This window comes from Sus scrofa, chromosome 15 (genome assembly GCF_054392235.1).
Source record: "Sus scrofa isolate SSC_HxYL_T2T_F1_AM1 chromosome 15, Sscrofa_HxYL_maternal_Yorkshire_Landrace_v2.0, whole genome shotgun sequence".
Taxonomy (NCBI): Eukaryota; Metazoa; Chordata; class Mammalia; order Artiodactyla; family Suidae; genus Sus; species Sus scrofa.
Window position 1 is genome coordinate 35099014 of NC_139397.1, and position 17381 is coordinate 35116394.

The following is a 17381-nucleotide window of genomic DNA, read 5'->3' on the forward strand; positions in this document are numbered from 1 at the left end:
CAAGTTATGGATTGGCATCTCCCAAGAAGATAGGTACTAGCTGGTATTCAGAATCAACTTCCAGGGTTGGAAAAAACTTGGAATGTTAGACCAGTTAACCGATCTACCAAAGAGCTAAGAAGAATGAAATTTTAATCCTGTGTACCCAGCACAGATTGTAAACATGGAAAGCCATGAATTGGGGCTGAACAGAAATCTGGGATTTTCTGTGGTATATCACTTGAGGTTCTGTCTGGTAGTAAAGGAGTCTTGGATAAGTGGAGAAATTTAGGGAAGCCCAGCACATATGTTGGGGCATACGAAAGTAAAAGGTTGACTCAATGATGAGGAAAAGGACAGTTAACTAATTTCCTTAGGCTTTGCATATGAACAGGACTAGAACTAGAAGGATCATATAATTTACTTTTCACGTCAGTTCCCTTTTGAGAATAGAAAGGGGGACTTTAGTGATGAAGCCTGAACCACATATTAAAGCTTAGATTTTCTTAGGCAGACTAGGATGCAGTGTCACCTTATGTAGAATAGAGTGGATAGAAGATACTGGGAATTGAGTTTCACAGACTTTTCTGGGAGGAGCAGTGGAAATAAAAGTATAGGAAAATTGGTCAGCTTTGGCCACAATTTTATCTCATCTACAGGTGAGGATTATTTGGTCTTTCTTCCAAGAAGTCTCCACTGTGTAGACTAGATGGGATGAAGCTAATGGGTGTCCTGGAGGTTTGTAATGAGCCCATGGGAGGAATGCTGGCAGGACACTCAACATGGCCATATCCTTTAGTGTTTCTGAATCAGTCATGAATTAGGGGTCAGGAGATGAGTGATTGGGCCCACAGGAGAAGAAGAAAGGGACTGGTCAGGATGCAGAGGGATGCTCCATGAACCCAATGCAATACATCAGCATACAGTAGATCCAGGTCTTCCCTTCCCACTAAAATCTCTGAAGTCACCATGCAAGAATACGTCTTTTTTTTCATGTCCTAAGGATACACCTTTGGGGCAATGACATTTGTGGATTTATTATAACTGTTCATCTATCCATATAAGAGGATAAAAATATCAGTTATTTTATTTTTTATCTTATATACTGGAAGAGTTGTAAAATTTCCAAAAAAAAATTGTGTTTCCAAGCACTATGGAGGACTGCTTAAAAAGCAGAACTAGATGTGCTGAATAAAATATAACAAATATCCTTTAAGTGCAATTCTAAACTTCTAGAAATTAAGGAAAATCCCCAGAGATAAAGTAAAGAGCCAATTAAAAACCTGAAGAGTGACACCTGACTAGGTCCAGAGTGAAGGGAAAAGAGACAGTGATAGAAAGCTAAGCCCTGAAAGAGTGAGATGCCCAGGATTAGGGCTGACTAGATAAAATCTGCCCACTCTCATGAGGAGAATAAGGATTTCTGGTGGGGGTGGGAGCAAAACATTGAACAAGAAAGTTGTTTGAAGCTCATGCCATGAATATGCCCTCAATGCATTTGTGCTTTTAATTCCTATCATCCCCTTGTATGTTTCTGAACCCCTCAGGATGATAAGTGAACCTTAATCTCAAACTGGTAATACCCACATGACTCTTGGCCAAACCAACAGGGAATCTTGTTGGAGGAACAAAGTCCATAGGACTTTTAAGCAAATACCCATATTACTCATATTTCTATCATTGGTACTCTGAAGAAATGTGTAGTCTCAGAAACATTTTATGAATTGCTCTTTAATTCTGGTTTGAATCCTTTGCCTTTTTATACAATGATGCATAATGTTTTTGACTCCCTGCTTTCCTGAACTATGATTGTTCAACAAAATAAAGATAATTTAGGAGTGGACAGAGTTATGCAGGGATTTCCTGAATGACAACAACAAAAAAAGTCATTTTCTCTCCACTGCTTATTTTCAAAATGTGTCCTTAAATTTCAATTTTTGTCATTATCATTGGCAATGCTTATCTATATTGACCTTTACTATCCTTTTTAACATCTTAAAAGCTTCAATCGTGTCTCTGCTCTTCAATGTTTTTTCTTCAACTATTGTAATCTCAGTTTTTCTAGCTCTCCAAGTAATATAACTTCCTTTCTCATTTATCATTCCGGCCCCATCAATCCCTTCTGCCTCCTCAATGTCTTTCCTGAAACATTTTTCCTTTCCTTACAGAGGGAGATTGTCTCAAATGGTAAGTCACTGAGTGTATTTAATCAGCCACCATTACAGTGTCTGGCTTCCCAAGACATGTTTGTAGCCTATTTCATAAATTTATTGTTCTTAAAAGCAAACCTAATTTCACAATGAAACTACCCAATCTCCTTTTCATCAAAAACCAGGGTAAAATATGTCTTTGGTATAAACAATACTGTTCAGCTGCTGTGATCTAATTGGGGTTAGTTTACACTGTGTTCTCTAAAATCATTCCTCTTGAACTTAGAACAGGTATTGCTTTGATCCTTCTTTAGTCCCCTTTTGTCCTCAATTTCTTCTCTCTTTTATCTATCCTCCACTCATTACAGTGGGCACATTCCTGTTACCTAAAGCATGTCCACTGCCCTCGTATACTGTACATAATAATCATTGTGCAGTGTTTGTATGCCTTATCCTTGATTCTTGGAACAACTCTATCAAAGAGGCAGAATGGCTACTAACACCCAAAAGAGGAAGCTCCCTCAAAGGCTGAATGTTTTGCCTAATATTGGATAATAGGTTACCCAAGAGCCAAAAAGAAATATGAAATCTCCCCACTAAACCAAAAACTTGAAAGTGAGAGCTATTTTGATATCTCAGTTGAATAGGGAGTGGGTATTCAAAGGTCCTTGGTAAAGTTGAGAGGTTACCTTTATGAGACTCCTGGGTCATCTAGCTTTGCATATATTTACATAATCATGTCAAAGTCTCTGTTACTCATGTACACAAGTTGAAATGTTATAAAGGTACTAAGGTGTACATGATTCTCCTAAGAGCTGCCTTTGGCCATGTCCAAGAACATTTCTCATTGTCTGAAACTCAAATGATCATATTTCTACTTTCTCTAAGATCCTCATTTATCAGTCTTCCTTTCCTTTTCTTCCTAGCTTCAGTGATCTATGCTATCAATTTATATATTTATACATTTAAATTGAATACTTAAGCAAGATAAAAGTCCTTGAAAGAAGTGGTATAAAATTAATGTTGAATTGAGTTGGGGGTTGCTGGGAATAATAGGAAGAAGAGAATTTTTGTCTAAGTTACTTTCCTAAATCTGAACTAGATGTATGACATACACTTCTCAATACGCCCGTTCTCTTATAACACTCCTCACGGTGATGCAGAACTCCTTTACCTATTTTACAAGAATCAAAAAGAGACTCGAGGAGTTCCCACTGTGGCACAGTGGTTAACGAATCCGACTAGGAACCATGAGGTTGCGGGTTCGATCCCTGGTCTTGCTCAGTGGGTTGAGGACCCGGCGTTGCTGTGAGCTGTGGTGTAGGTTGCAGACGTGGCTCGGATCTGGCGTTGCTGTGGCCCTGGCGTAGGCCGGTGGGTACAGCTCCAATTAGACCCCTAGACTGGGAACCTCCATATGCCGTGGGAGCGGCCCTAGAAAAGGCAAAAAGACAAAAAAAAAAAAAAAAAAAGGGAGAGAGACTCGAGATGTACATTTAATAAATTAAAGGGGAGGAGGTCTAATTCAAAGTCCATGCCATCCCTAGGGTATCAAGCTGCTTTTTATGATAAGGCATCTCCACATATGACGTTATCTCAAGGTCATACAAGGTCCTAGGCTCTAGATCCCTCAATTAGAGCCTGTCAGGCACCTCCCACTTGTGGGATGCTGAGAAGAGTAACACATGATCTTCCTAATCAGGAGACTTACAGTCTCATTAGGAAAACAAAGGTAGTAGATATGAAATGATCAAAATACTGTGTAACAACTCAATAATATACATACATGGGACTTTCCATTGTGGCTCAGTGGTAATGAACCCAGCTAGTATCCATGAGGACGCAGGTTTGATTCCTGGCCTCACTCAGTGGGTTAAAGATCTGGCTTTGCTGTGGCTGTGGCATAGGCTGATGGCCATGGCTCTGATTTGACCCCTAGCCTGGGAACTTCCATATGCTGCAGGTGAGGCCCTAATGCGTGAGTATACATATATACACATACATGGGGACGAGAGGTTTATAAGAACTTTGTACCTGCCACTCAGTTTTGCTGTGAAAGTGAAACTGCTCTAAAAATAAAGTTTCTTAACTTAAAAGAAAAAAAAATCAGGCAGAGTTGGGGATTCCTTTGGAATCTCAGAGTTCCCCGAATAAGTTCCTAAGGGACTCACTAATCCAATTCAATGCATATAAAACTTTGCTGTGAAACAGAGTGAGCCACCAAGAGCAGACCTGAGATCTAAGCAATTTTAACAGCAGTTTGGTTGTTTTCCAGCAACTTCTGTGTCAGTGGGTTCTCCCAGAGTGTCACCTCGCTCAGCTGGATGGTATGTGAACCACAGAATGAATGGCAGCCTCTTTGCAGATTGAAGTCTGCAAAAGGTGTGAAGACATATCACTGGGTTGTCAAGAGGTGTGAAAAATCTAGCCATCAGAATATTGCCAATCACTCCTAAATGGACACTTTCAGGAAGCATGTTTCTTTTCTTGTTTCTCACTCTCTCTTCTGGCAGGGCTAATGCACAATCGTTTAAGGTGTTAGAAGAAGCAAACTCCATCTGAACCTGTTTAGTTCCCTCATGGAAACTTTGAAGAATAAACCATGAGGAGCCTGGGGAAATAACTGCTTTTCTTTCTTTTTTTTTTTTATCGTCACATCTTCCTTCTGACTCACTGCAGATATTTTTTTCTCATACAAATACATTTTATATATTAGATCTCACTGAGAACACATAAGGAACAGACAGTGCTAACATAATCAAGTTAGGGGCCACCGCCACTCAGTTTCTAATATCAACTTTGGTGTAATATATTAGGGATATAATGTGCCTCGGTATATTAATAAAATCAATCACTATTTTGAAAAAAATCTTTTTTTTTTTTTTTTTTTTGGTCTTTTCTAGGGCTGCTTCCTGCGGCACATGGAGGTTCCCAGTCTAGGGGTCTAATTGGAGCTGTACCCACTGGCCTACGCCAGAGCCACAGCAACGCCAGATCCGAGCCACCTCTGCAACCTACAACACAGTTCACGGCAATGCCAGATCCTTAATCCACTGAGCAAGGGCAGGGATCGAACCCGCAACCTCATGGTTCTTAGTCGGATTCGTTAACCACTGCACCATGACAGGAACTCCTGAAAAAAAATCTTAATTTGCTTACTTTGAACTGAGGCTACAAACCCATTTTCTCTAATGCTGTCTTATTCCTATGACATATTATATTGAGGAAACAGAATACCAGGCCAAGGAGTTCCCATGATGGCTCAGTGGTAATGAATCTGGCTAGTATCCATGAGGATGTGGGTTCGATCCCTGGCCTTGCTCAGTGGATTAAGGATCCAGCATTGCCGTGAGCTGTGGTATAGGTCACAGACGAGGCAGATCTGGTGTTGCTGTGGCTGTGGCATAGGCCAGCAGCTATAGCTCTGATTCATCCTCTAGCCTGGGAACATCCATATGCCTGCCATGCCAAGGGTGCAGCCCTAGAAAGACCAAGAAAACAAAACGAAACAAAACAAACAAACAAAAAAACAGGCCAATGCCACGCATGACTTAAAATATGCTGATTAATTACTCAGCAAGTACCTCTGGAGAAGGCTGTAAGGATCTTCTTATTACAAAGTGTTGGAAATAAGTGTCTTTAGGAAAAGAAAATATTCATCGTTCAAATGCAAAAATAGATCTGAATGTCCATGACAGAATAATTTGCAGGAAATTTAATTGTGCCTCCATTTTAGAACCAAATTGAGAAAGTGCAGTTTTACTGTTTCTGACAGATAAGCTCCACACTCCGATTCTTAGCTTTCCATTTTAAGATGAGGATTCAAAACTGCCAAAATTTTCATCTTCTGGCTCCATCTCTGCACCAGCTCACACCTGACTATGGCTGAGACCTCATGAATACTGCCTGATTTCATCAAGCACCACATTCTCCATCAGCAGACTGCAATTTCAGAACTGTCCATAGAAATGCAAAGGAGAAAAACATCTTTACTGATCATCCTCATGACTTCTGGCTAATTTGTTTTCAAATTGTTCTTAATAGGGGTCAAAACGGAGAAAGGAATTTATAACATGTCCATATGGTCAAATATTTGAGTCTGATTATCATAGGAGGCAAAAATTCTTCCTAAAGCATAGTCTGATTGTACAGTCCCCTGCCTAGTTTTTTGGTTTTTTGTTTGTTTTGTTCATTTGTTTTCCATTGGCACTGCTACCCTTCTTGACTTCCCAAGCCTTAGCATGGTATGGTCCCTAGTTATTTTTAGGACCTTGCATCTGGCTGGTCACTGCCTCGAACTCTGCTCCTTCCACATCAATTTCTAACAACTCTTTTCTCTAAAGATTCCTTCACAGTTCCATACCTGGACTATCTACTTCTCTAGTCCCAACCTCTAAATACTGGCCAGTCCAATCCACTCCGGCCCATTTACTTTAAGTTTCTGTTCTGGGATGATGTCTGACTTTCTTTTTTTTTTAAATTTTTATGGCCACACTTGGAGACATATGGAAGTTTGGGGTCAGGTATTGAATCCAAGCCAAAGCTGTGGCAATGTCAGATCCTTTAACTCACTGTGCCAGGCCCAGGATTGAACCCACACCTCTGCAGCAACCTAAGCCACAGTGAAGTCAGATTCTTAATCCACTGCACCAAGCTGGAAACTCCTGTCTGACTGGCTTGAGTTCTGTCCACCTCCTTCCTCCTTATGTCTTAACTACTATATTTGATCTTTGAATTGATAGCCATTTAGTTTGTAAATTCTTTAAGAAGAGGGACACATTCTTAATCATCTCTGTACTTTCAACCCCTACAGCAGTGCAGCTAACACTAACACAACTGAAACTATGGATAATTATTTCCGGAAAGACTTCCCTAGTAAACGAATAAACAAAGAAGCAGTTCACCTGTAGAAAATCAATGTTATGAGAGTGCAACCAGAGACAGCCTTTTGTATAAGTGAAATAAACAACTATTTCCTTTATTTACATTGTGTGATTTTAATATTCTTAGTAAAAGTTCACCTGCCTAAAAGTTGTCTCCTCATGGGTCTGCTGCAATAATCACTCCTTTATGCAAAGGTGTTGGTTTCACTAGATTAAATGCATAAAATAAATGGTAAGCCAAAAGCATAGTTAGGGAAAGAATGCTGAAACATGGTTCAGGTAACAGGGCAAACCAAACTTGCATGTATCCACTAATATCGATGCATAGATTAATATAATAAAAATCATCACCACCAAGAACAACAATAGCAGCATCTGAAAGAGTTTAAAGACAATGAGAGAGAAATTGATAGATGTGATAAAGTCAGTCTTAAAGTAGTTAACTTCACATATGCTGCTAGAAAGTATCAGATCTAATAAATAATTTTATACGTCTAGAACATTAAAAAACAGTGGGAGTCAAGACACCTGGCCTTGCACCTAGGAGATGTGGGAAGATGGGCCCTCTTTGGGATCTTCAAAGGATAACCCAAGTCCACAGAACAGAAACCAGAGGAACTTACCCAACAGATAGAAGATGACGAGGAAGCTTGCCATCTATCCATTACCTAAGGAGAGGAAATGTTCCCATGAGAAGTTGAACATCACTGCCTGGGGCTCTGCATGGAAATGAGGTCTGATTTACTCTACACAAGTCAAAGCAAAGAATACAATATCAATATGGATCTAAGATTCATGAAGCTCTTGGGGTTCTAACAAAGAAAATGTAGAACTATTCTATAGAGACAATACAGGTCACGTTGTACTCAAAGCGTCAATAAACCAATTCCAACCAAAAATGATTTCTAGTAAAAATGACAGTCTCTTTGAGGAAATGGGTAACAATAAGGGAGAGTCAGAAGATGTACAAGATGAAAGGATGCCTGCAAGGACTATAAATAGGGAACACTATTTATTATTTAACACTCCCAGTTTTTGAGATTCCAATACATGGGGTCACATAGATTCCACCAGGATCTTCATGGAAGACCACCTTGCTGTGAAGTTGAAAAAAAAGTCACTGTGATAAATGTTATGTGACAATAGGACTGCCTAAGACTAGTCGTACTGTGTCATCACATCTGTTGATCTAAGGAGAATTGAAAAGATTTGTGTTCCAGGGAAAAGAACTTAAAGGTCAGAAAGTTTTTGGAACAAAAGTATATACAAATGAATGACATTTTAATAAAAGACGTCTTAAAATAGTCACGACAGGGTATTGGATCCAGTGGAACTCTCTTGATGTCTATATTCATGTCGCCCAGTTGGCCCTGAATTGTTTGGCTCTGGCTTTAATCTGATTATTCACATAGACATTTACTCAGACAACCAAGACTTTATTGACTGATTTCCATGTGGCTGAGTGATGCCTCAGCACCTCAACTTCTGAAATAATCACTCTGGGTCTCTGTTCTTTCTGCTTTGCTATCTTTTGTCAGGTTTTATATTTATGTGGGTGGGGTAGGAAGAGATATGAACATCTTTTCTAAGGTCACTTCTTAAGAGGTTCATGTTCCATAGAAAAATGGATAAAACACAAATATTTTCCTACAAGCCATAGCTAAGTAATAGTTTAGAAACAACCATCTGTGTGATCACAACATGCCGAAAATAATTGAGATTTTTCTCTTACCCTTCCTGGCTGAGATTCCAGGTACCTTTTAATTTTAGGGAAGTCAGTTGCCTTATTCTAACATTTTTGAAGAAAATTATATCAATATTCACACAAAAACAAGAGATGCACTGAAAGATTGTAAAAGAAACATTCTCTCTTTTTGTGCAACAGAATCCCAAACTATGAAAAATAAATATTGTGAATTAAAAAAAAATGGATTTTCTTTTTTTAATTTTAAATTTTTATTATTTAATTTTTATTATTATTTCCCCAACACAATTTTTTTTCTGCTGTACAGCATGGTAACCCAGTTACACATACATGTACACATTCTATTTTCTCACACTATCATGCTCCATCATAAGTGACTAGACATAGTTCCCAGTGCTACACAGAAGGATCTCATTGCTAATCCATTCCAAAGGCAATAGTTTGCATCTGTTAACCCCAAGCTCCCAATCCACCCCACTCCCTCCCCTTCCCGCATGGCAACCACAAGTCTGTTCTCCAAGTCCATGATTTTCTTTTCGGTGGAAAGATTCCTTTGTGCCATATATTAGATTCCAGATAGAAGTGATATCATATGGTATTTGTCTCTCTCTTTCTGACTTACTTCACTCAGGATGAGAGGCTCTGGTTCCACCCAGGTTGCTGCAAATGGCATTATTGTGTTCTTTTTTACGGCCGAGTAGTATTCCATTGTGTATATATACCACCTCTTCCAAATCCAATCATCTGTCAGTGGACATTGGGGTTGATTTCATGTCTTGGCTATTGTGAGTAGTGCTGCAATGAACATGCATGTCCATGCGTCTTTTTTAAGTATAGCTTATGCCCCAGAGTGGGATTGCTGGGTCAAATGGTAGTTCTATGGATAGTTTTCTAAGGTACCTCCATACTGTTCTCCACAGTGGTTGTACCAGCTTACATTCCCTCCAACCCTGCAGGAGGGTTCCCTTTTCTCCACATCCCCTCCAGCATTTGTTATTTGTGGACTTATGAATGATGGCCATCCTGACTGGTGTGAGGTGGTATCGCATGGCAGTTTTGATTTGCATTTCTCTAATAATCAGGGGTGTTGAGCATTGTTTCAAGTGCTTGTTGGCCATCTGTCTATCTCCCTTGGAAAGATGTCTATTCGGGTCCTTTGCCCACTTTTCAATTGGGTGGTTGGCTTTTTTGCTATTGAGTTGCATAAGTTGTTGGTAGATTTTAGAGATTAGGCCCTTGTCGGTTGCATCGTTTGAAACTATTTTCTCCCATTCTGCAAGTTGTCTTTTTGGTTTCCTCTGCTGTGCAAAAGCTTGTCAGTGTGATTAGGTCCCGTTGGTTTATTATTGCTTTTATTTCTGTTGCTTTGGGAGACTGACTGAGAAAACAGGCATAAGGTGGATGTCAGAGAATGCTTTGCCTATGTTCTCTTCCAGGAGTTGGATGGCGTCTTGCCTTACATTTAAGTCTTTCAGCCCTTTTGAGTTTATTTTGGTGCATGGTGTGAGGGTGTGTTCTAGCTTCATTGCCGTGCATGCAGCTGTCCAAGTTTCCCAGCAATGCTGGCTGAAAAGACTGTCTTTTTCCCATTTGATGTTCTTGCCTCCTTTGTCAAAGCTTAATTGACCATGGGGGTTGTCTGGGTTTATTTCTGGGTTCCCTCTTCTGTTCCATTGGTCTGTCTGTCTGTTTTGGTACCAGTACCACACTGTCTTGATGACTGTGGCTTTGTCATATTGCCTGAAGTCTGTGAGAGTTATGCCTCCTGCTGGGTTTTTGTTCCTCAGCATTGCTTTGGCGCTTCTGGGTCTTTTGTGGTTCCATATAAATTTTTGGATTCTCTGTTCTAGTTCTGTGAAAAATGTCCTGGGCAATTTGGTAGGGATTGCACTGAATCTGGAGATTGCTTTGGGTAGTGTGGCCGTTTTTACAATCTTGTTTTTTCCAACCCAGGAGCATGGGCTATCTTTCCACTTCTTTACATCTTCTTTAATTTCCTTGATGAATGTTTTATATACTTCCTGGCATATAACTCCTTGACCTCCTTGGTCAGGTGTATCCCCAGGTACTTGATTCTGGGGGGTGCAATTTTAAAAGGTGTTGTATTTCTGTATTCCTTTTCTAACATTTCATTGTTAGTGTACCGAAATGCGACTGATTTCTGAATGGTAATCTTACATCCTGCTACTTTGCTGAATGTGTTGATCAGGTCAAGCAGTTTTTGGGTTGAGTCCTTAGGGTTTTCTATATATAGATAGTGTCATGTCATCTGCACCCAGTGACAGTTTTACCTCTTCTCTTCCCATTTGGATGCCTTTTATTTCTTTTGTTTGTCTGATTGTTGTGGCTAGGACTTCCAGTACTATGTTGAATAACAGTGGTGAGAGTGGGCCTCCTTGTCTTGTTCCAGATTTTAGTGGGAAGGCTCCCAGCTTTTCTCCATTGAGTAGTATATTTGCTGTGGGTTGGTCATAAATGGCTTTGATTGTGTTAAGGGATGTTCCCTCCATACCCACTTTGGTAAGAGTTTTTATCATGAAGGGATGTTGGACTTTGTCAAATGCTTTTTCTGCATCTATTGAGTTGATCATGTGGTTTTTGACTTTTCTTTTGTTATTGTGGCGTGTGACATTGATTTTGGATGTGGAACCATCCTTGTGCACCAGGGATGAATCCTACCTGGTCGTGGTGAATGATCTTTTTGATATCTTGTTGGATTCGGTTGGCTAAAATTTTGTTGAGAATTTTTGCATCCATATTCACCAAAGATATTGGCCTATAGTTTTCTTTTTTAGCGGTATCTTTGTCTGGTTTTGGAATTGGGGTGATGGTGGCATCATAGAATGTCTTTGGGAATGTTCCTTGTTCTTCGACCTTTTGAAAAAGTTTAAGGAGGATGGGTATAAGTTCCTCTTGGTACATTTGGCAGAATTCACCTGTGAAGCCATCTGGTCCTGGACTTTTATTTGTAGGGAGTGTTTTTTGTGACATATTCAATTTCATTTCTAGTGATTGGTCTGTTCAGTTGGTCTATTTCTTCTTGATTCAGTTTTGGCAGGCTGTGAGTCTCTAGAAAATTGTCCATTTCTTCTAGCTTGTCAAATTTGGTTGGCACAGAATTGCTCATAGTATTCTCTCATGGCTTTTGGATTTCTGTAGTATCCGTTGTGACTTCTTTTTCATTTATTATTTTATCTTGGTATTTTTTTCTAGATTTCTTATTCTTAAAAAAATTGCACTAGTCAACACAAATCATTTTCAAAATCATTATCATCATACCTTAAGGAAAAGGCATTTTATTGTTGCCAGAAGTAATTCATTTGTCTTATGCTGGTAAATGTCTCCGTGCAGATCCTAGACACAAGAGCTGGAAGACGGAGATGGGTAAGAACTTCGTGGAAGGTATTCAAGCTGTGTCTCTGCAGTTTATCCTTCCAGAGTTTAGAATGAGGAGTCTGTTTGTCTCAAAAGACATTGAATATGTTCTAGAAGGAAGAAGCATACACTATGAAAGGGCCCCCTGTCCCTAAGATAAGAATTTCAGAAGATACACATACCAGACACTTCATATGACTTGTTATTTTTTTAATGGTCCCACTACCGCATATAAAAGTTCCTGGGGCAGAGACTGTATCTGAGCTGTAGCTACAATCTTTGCAGTAGCTGTGGCAATGCCTGATCCTCTAACTCACTGTGCCTGGTTGGAGATCAAACCTGTGCCTACACAGCAACCTGAGCCACTGCAGTAGGATTCTTAACCCACTATGCCACAGGGGGGACTTCCATACTACTGTTTATTGAATTTGGTCTTAAGAACTTTTTTTCTCCTGCACTGTTAGCAGCAACATAATGTTAGTATATTTTTTCTGTATGTTTTTTAGTTTCTTTGGAAACCTTCCAGAGACTGTTTTGTTTAGAATGCTTTGTTGGAAAGGAACTTACACCATTTATAATGCTTAGAATCAGAAATGTTTATGTGATGTGAGTGAATTCTCTAGACAGAATTTTATATAACTCCTTCATCTTGATTTAGTACCTTGACTCATTTTTCTCTCATTATTTTTTTATTATAAGGAGGATAAAAGGCTGGTGAACAGAAGATCAAAAGCTAATTAAAAGTAATCAAAAAATTTTCATTCTAACATTTATTTCTGACAGCAATTTTAGCTCCTATCATTTGTAGCATTTTTAAAATCAATGTTTGGAAAATTATTACCCTGATCCTTATTCAAGGTTTAATGATTTTCTTGTAGATATTGTTATGGGAGTTTATGTATATTGTTGAAGGCAAGGCTAATACAATTAACGGCTTCCACGTACCTAATACTTATTCGGTATGATGAAGTACCAAGTGTGTTCAATCTATAGTTTGCTTTAACCTAACTCTTACTGCAGCACTGTGATTATTTTCACTCTCACTCTACAGAAGATGTTCCTATTTGGGGTGACTAATTTCATCCTCTCGATAAGATGTTGAACACCAAATATATGCTAGTCACTTGGCTAGATTTTAGAAATTTAAATAAAAATAAGTAAAATTTCTATTCCTAACATTATCAGCTTATTGCCATAGCAACAAAATATAATTTAGGTGTGTTAAATTGTTTGGTAAATGAGAGGGCTTGGTTGCACAGTAATTTACATAATTCTATATTTAGACTTTACCTACATGATGATGTAGTAGTGATGAATGATAGGGGTTTTTTTAGATTTTTAATTTTTTTCCATTATAGTTGATTTATACTGTTCTGTCAATTTCTGCTGAATAGCAAAGTGACCCAGTCATACATATATATACATTTTTTTCACATTATCCTCAATCATGTTCCATCACAAGAGACTGGATATAGTTCCCTGTGCTATACAGCAGGATCTCATTGCTTATCCACTCCAAATGCTATAGTTTGCATATACTAACCCCAAACTCCCAGTCCATTTCACTCACTCCCCCTTGGCAACTGAAAATCTGTTCTCCTTGTCCATGAGTTTTTTTCTTTTCTGTAGACAGTTTCATTTGTGCCATATATTAGATTCCAGATATAAGTGATGTCAAATGGTATTTGTCTCTCTCTTTCTGACTTACTTCACTTAGTATGAGAATCTCTAGTGTAGATCATGAGCCTCAGCTCACAAAATGCACATCCCTATCCCCACAATGCACATGTCTGTAACTAATACAATTGCACATAGAATGTCAGGAGACTTGGGGACCTCTAGACTGCCATCTGGGCACTCTTATGGTTCAAGGGTGGCTGGAAAGAATTTCTAGGTGACATGAGGGTTGTGCCTGCAACCTTTCCCAGGGAAGACACATGGTCCCAGTCAGCGTTGACTTCAGGTAACTATGTAACCTTTAGGGATATCTCTGAGCTACCTTTACCCTCCATGGACTGTCCCTTGCTGGGGCCACAGACTTAGCCATCATTATTTCTGATTTATATCATTTATCTCCCTGCTGGCCCTCCTGCTCCCATTTTCTCCCTTTTCTAACCCATTTCAAAATTGCTGCTGGATTTCTTTTCATGCAAATCTGATCTTGCCAGTTCCTCTATTAAAACCTTTAAGTGGCTCTACATGGCCAATATAGTAAAATATAAGCGCAGAAACATGGGATGCACACAGGGATTCATGATCTAGACACCACTCACTTCACAGCCTCATTTTCTCCCCTCATCATTCCACCCCTGCCATCTCTCAAACATGCTATGGCTTTTTTTTTTTTTCTGCAAATGCATATAGCTACTGCATCCCTTCTCTTAGTATAACCACTTGTTTCCATGGTTAATTCCTAGTTACTCATTTGGAGACTCTAGCGCAGAGTCAAACATCATCTCTCTGGCCCTTCTAGACAGCAAAGGCTCCTGTTCTTGGTCTCCTTACTTACACAATAGCTCCTATAATATTTTGTTATAAATTGTCTCTGAATCAGTAGGCTGCAGATACTTTTGGTTAAAAACATTGCCTACTGATGTTTCTATTCCACTCATGTCTTTCAATGCCTGGCACATTTGGAAGAACACAATAACTATTTATATAATGAATTGATATAAACAAAGGCTCTCTATCAGAAAAAATCCAGATGTTTACTTTAGCTCCCAACTATTCTCCTCTTCATGCTACTTCCAGAAAGTAACACCAATCCCTTAGAAACTGGTGTTTTTTTGTGCCATACACTGGTGCAGTCTATATATTTTGATCAGATGAACTTCTTCTGTCTGGACTTAGAATAACCATCCACTACACTTAAAGTTAGGCATATTGAGCTGAGTAGGACAGATAAATAAATATTCACAGTACGATTCTATGTAAATGAAGTTTAAAAACAGGCAAAACTAATAAATGGTGGTAAAGGTCAGAATAGTGGTTATTTTAAGGGGTCTGTGGTGTCTGGTAAGTGATGTGAGGCCTTCAGGGGTATTGGAGGGGTTCTCTAACATGATCTAGGTGGTCATTACATTACTGTAAACATATGTAAAAATTCATCAAGCTGTCAATGAAATATTACTAGTATAACTACTAGTATAATTTTACAAGTCTGGCTCTAAGACTTTTAATATGATAGATGTCAGCAAGGCCACCATTCTCACTCAGCCCTGAAAGGTGGACATAGCTAGAGGGTTTATGAAGGCTTTCAACCCCTTTTTGCAAAATGTCAAGGGCTTTAAGATCCCACCAAACTCAACCCATGGCTTGGCCTTACTCACCATTATGCATGGTGAAACAGGTTGAAACTATGACCATGCATCGAAATACTTTGATATACCACCCCTTAGGAGTAGGGCCTCATTTCCCTCTAGTTAAGTGTGAGCTTCACCTCATGAGTTGCTTCTTTGAATAAAAAAAGCTAGCAAGAAATGAGAAAGTACAATTTCAGAGAATTGATTATGCAAATGCAGTGAGGCTTCTGTCTCATTCACTCCCTCTGGGATCACTGTGGGCAAAGGAGCTGCCTTGTCATGGAGGGCTTTCTAGAAAGCCCTTGAGGAGCTGAAACCTCCACAGCGGGTTGTGAGGAGCTGAAACTGTCTTCCTACCACCCCATGAATGAGCTCAGACAGATTTCTTAGCCCAGGTCGAGCTTGGGACATCTGCAGCCCTGGCCAGTATTCCACCTCTAACCACATCAGAGACCCTGAACCAAGACCACCCAACTAAGCTACTCTTAGATTCCTGACCCCAGAAACTCTGCAAGATAACTAATTTTTTTTAGCTACTATGTTTTTTAAGATTAATAATTTATTATCAGAAATTAATGGTGGGAGTTCCCGTCGTGGCTCAGTGGCTAATGAATCTGACTAGGAACCATGAGGTTGCAGGTTTGATCCCTGACCTTGCTGAGTGGGTTAAGGATCCGGCATTGCCATGAGCTGTGGTGTGGGTTGCAGACGCGCCTCAGATCCCGCATTGCTGTGGCTCTGGCATAGGCTGGCAGCTACAGCTCTGATTAGACCCCTAGCCTGGGAACCTCCATATGCTGTGGGAGTGGCCCTAAAAAAGGCAAAAAGACAAAAAAAAAGAAATTAATGGTATGTTTTAGGATAATTAGTTAATTAATTACATAGCAATATGTAACTAGTTCCTCTTAGGAAACTTAGACCCAAAGAGGTTAATTGGCTTATATGGTACCACACACAGAGATTGTCAGACTCAAGATTAGAATCCAGATTTTTCTCTTATGTTACCAAATCCTGGAGCTGTCATGAGTTTTAGAAGAGATATTTTTGTAAAGCATTTAGAACAGTTTTAACACTAAATTGTCAATCGTGTCAACAATTTTAATTATTATTATCCTTCAAAATTGACCTATACTATTATAATCCAATATAAAATAATGTTAGATTTTATAACTTCACCATAACTCCACTGCCATTAAGTATTTTGCATAAAAAGATGGATAAAGAGATCCTCCACCCACAGTGCATTGAATGAATGCGTTCTGATTGAAAACCTAAAGCACCTCTGGGAGAAAAGCCTGTTGATACTCAAAAGCTTCAAGAAGACTTCACAGTCTTAGAGGAACAAGAACAAGTGCCTTAGTCACAGGGCAGATATGACCTTGAGTGGCAAAGAAACTAGGTTTGAAGAGGCTCTCAAAAAAAAGAAAAGTTTCTCCTTTTCTTTATTATGGAAATTGTAAAGACTTGAAGGATAGGGTTCTTAAATATTGCTATGGAGTAGAATTAGGTGCTGGCTTACCCATAGATGCATCAGATATATGGCACCTTCATTTTTTTGTGTGTTATTCAATTTGTCATTGAAAAATATTTGTACTAGGCCTTATTTAATTTTAAGGGCAGAAGTTTGAAAATTACTATCTATTTCACAGTGTGAGAGCATACACATTTTGTGTGTATGTGTATGGTGTGTGTGTGTGCATTTTTATAAACTATATCTCAATACACAAATGATTTAATGCAGAAAGAATATTTGTGTGAAATCACTGGTCTGCTCTCCACTCCTCTCTTCCACTTTCAGTGAGTCCATAAAGAGGGGAAAAGATGAATAGTATCTATTGATATACAATACAAAAATCTCCTTTTCTATTCTAGGTAGATTCAATTTGAAATTTGGTCAAGAAGAAGAAATGACAGGGAGGGAAAGAAGGATGAATGAGGAAGATAGGAAAGGAAAAGAATGGGAAGAGAAGGAAAGAAAGAAGGAAAG

At 39.1% G+C, this 17381-nt stretch overlaps 1 protein-coding gene and 1 long non-coding RNA gene across 5 annotated transcripts in view; one reads left to right on the plus strand and one right to left on the minus strand.

Annotated features, from left to right (window-relative positions):
- Positions 1–17381, plus strand: part of DPP10 (dipeptidyl peptidase like 10) — a 1405335-nt gene that overhangs the window by 459740 nt on the left and 928214 nt on the right. The window lies entirely within an intron of this gene.
- The window catches only part of LOC146395790 (uncharacterized), a 60887-nt gene that overhangs the window by 5846 nt on the left and 37660 nt on the right, over positions 1–17381 (minus strand). The window contains exon 1 of one of the 3 annotated variants that reach the window (XR_014830612.1): positions 7636–7758. The exons of 1 other annotated variant lie outside the window; for it this stretch is intronic. This is a non-coding gene — a long non-coding RNA (uncharacterized LOC146395790). Of the gene's footprint in view, positions 1–7635; positions 7759–17381 lie in introns of those variants that run through there. One more of the 3 variants, XR_014830611.1, reaches the window with a different exon arrangement.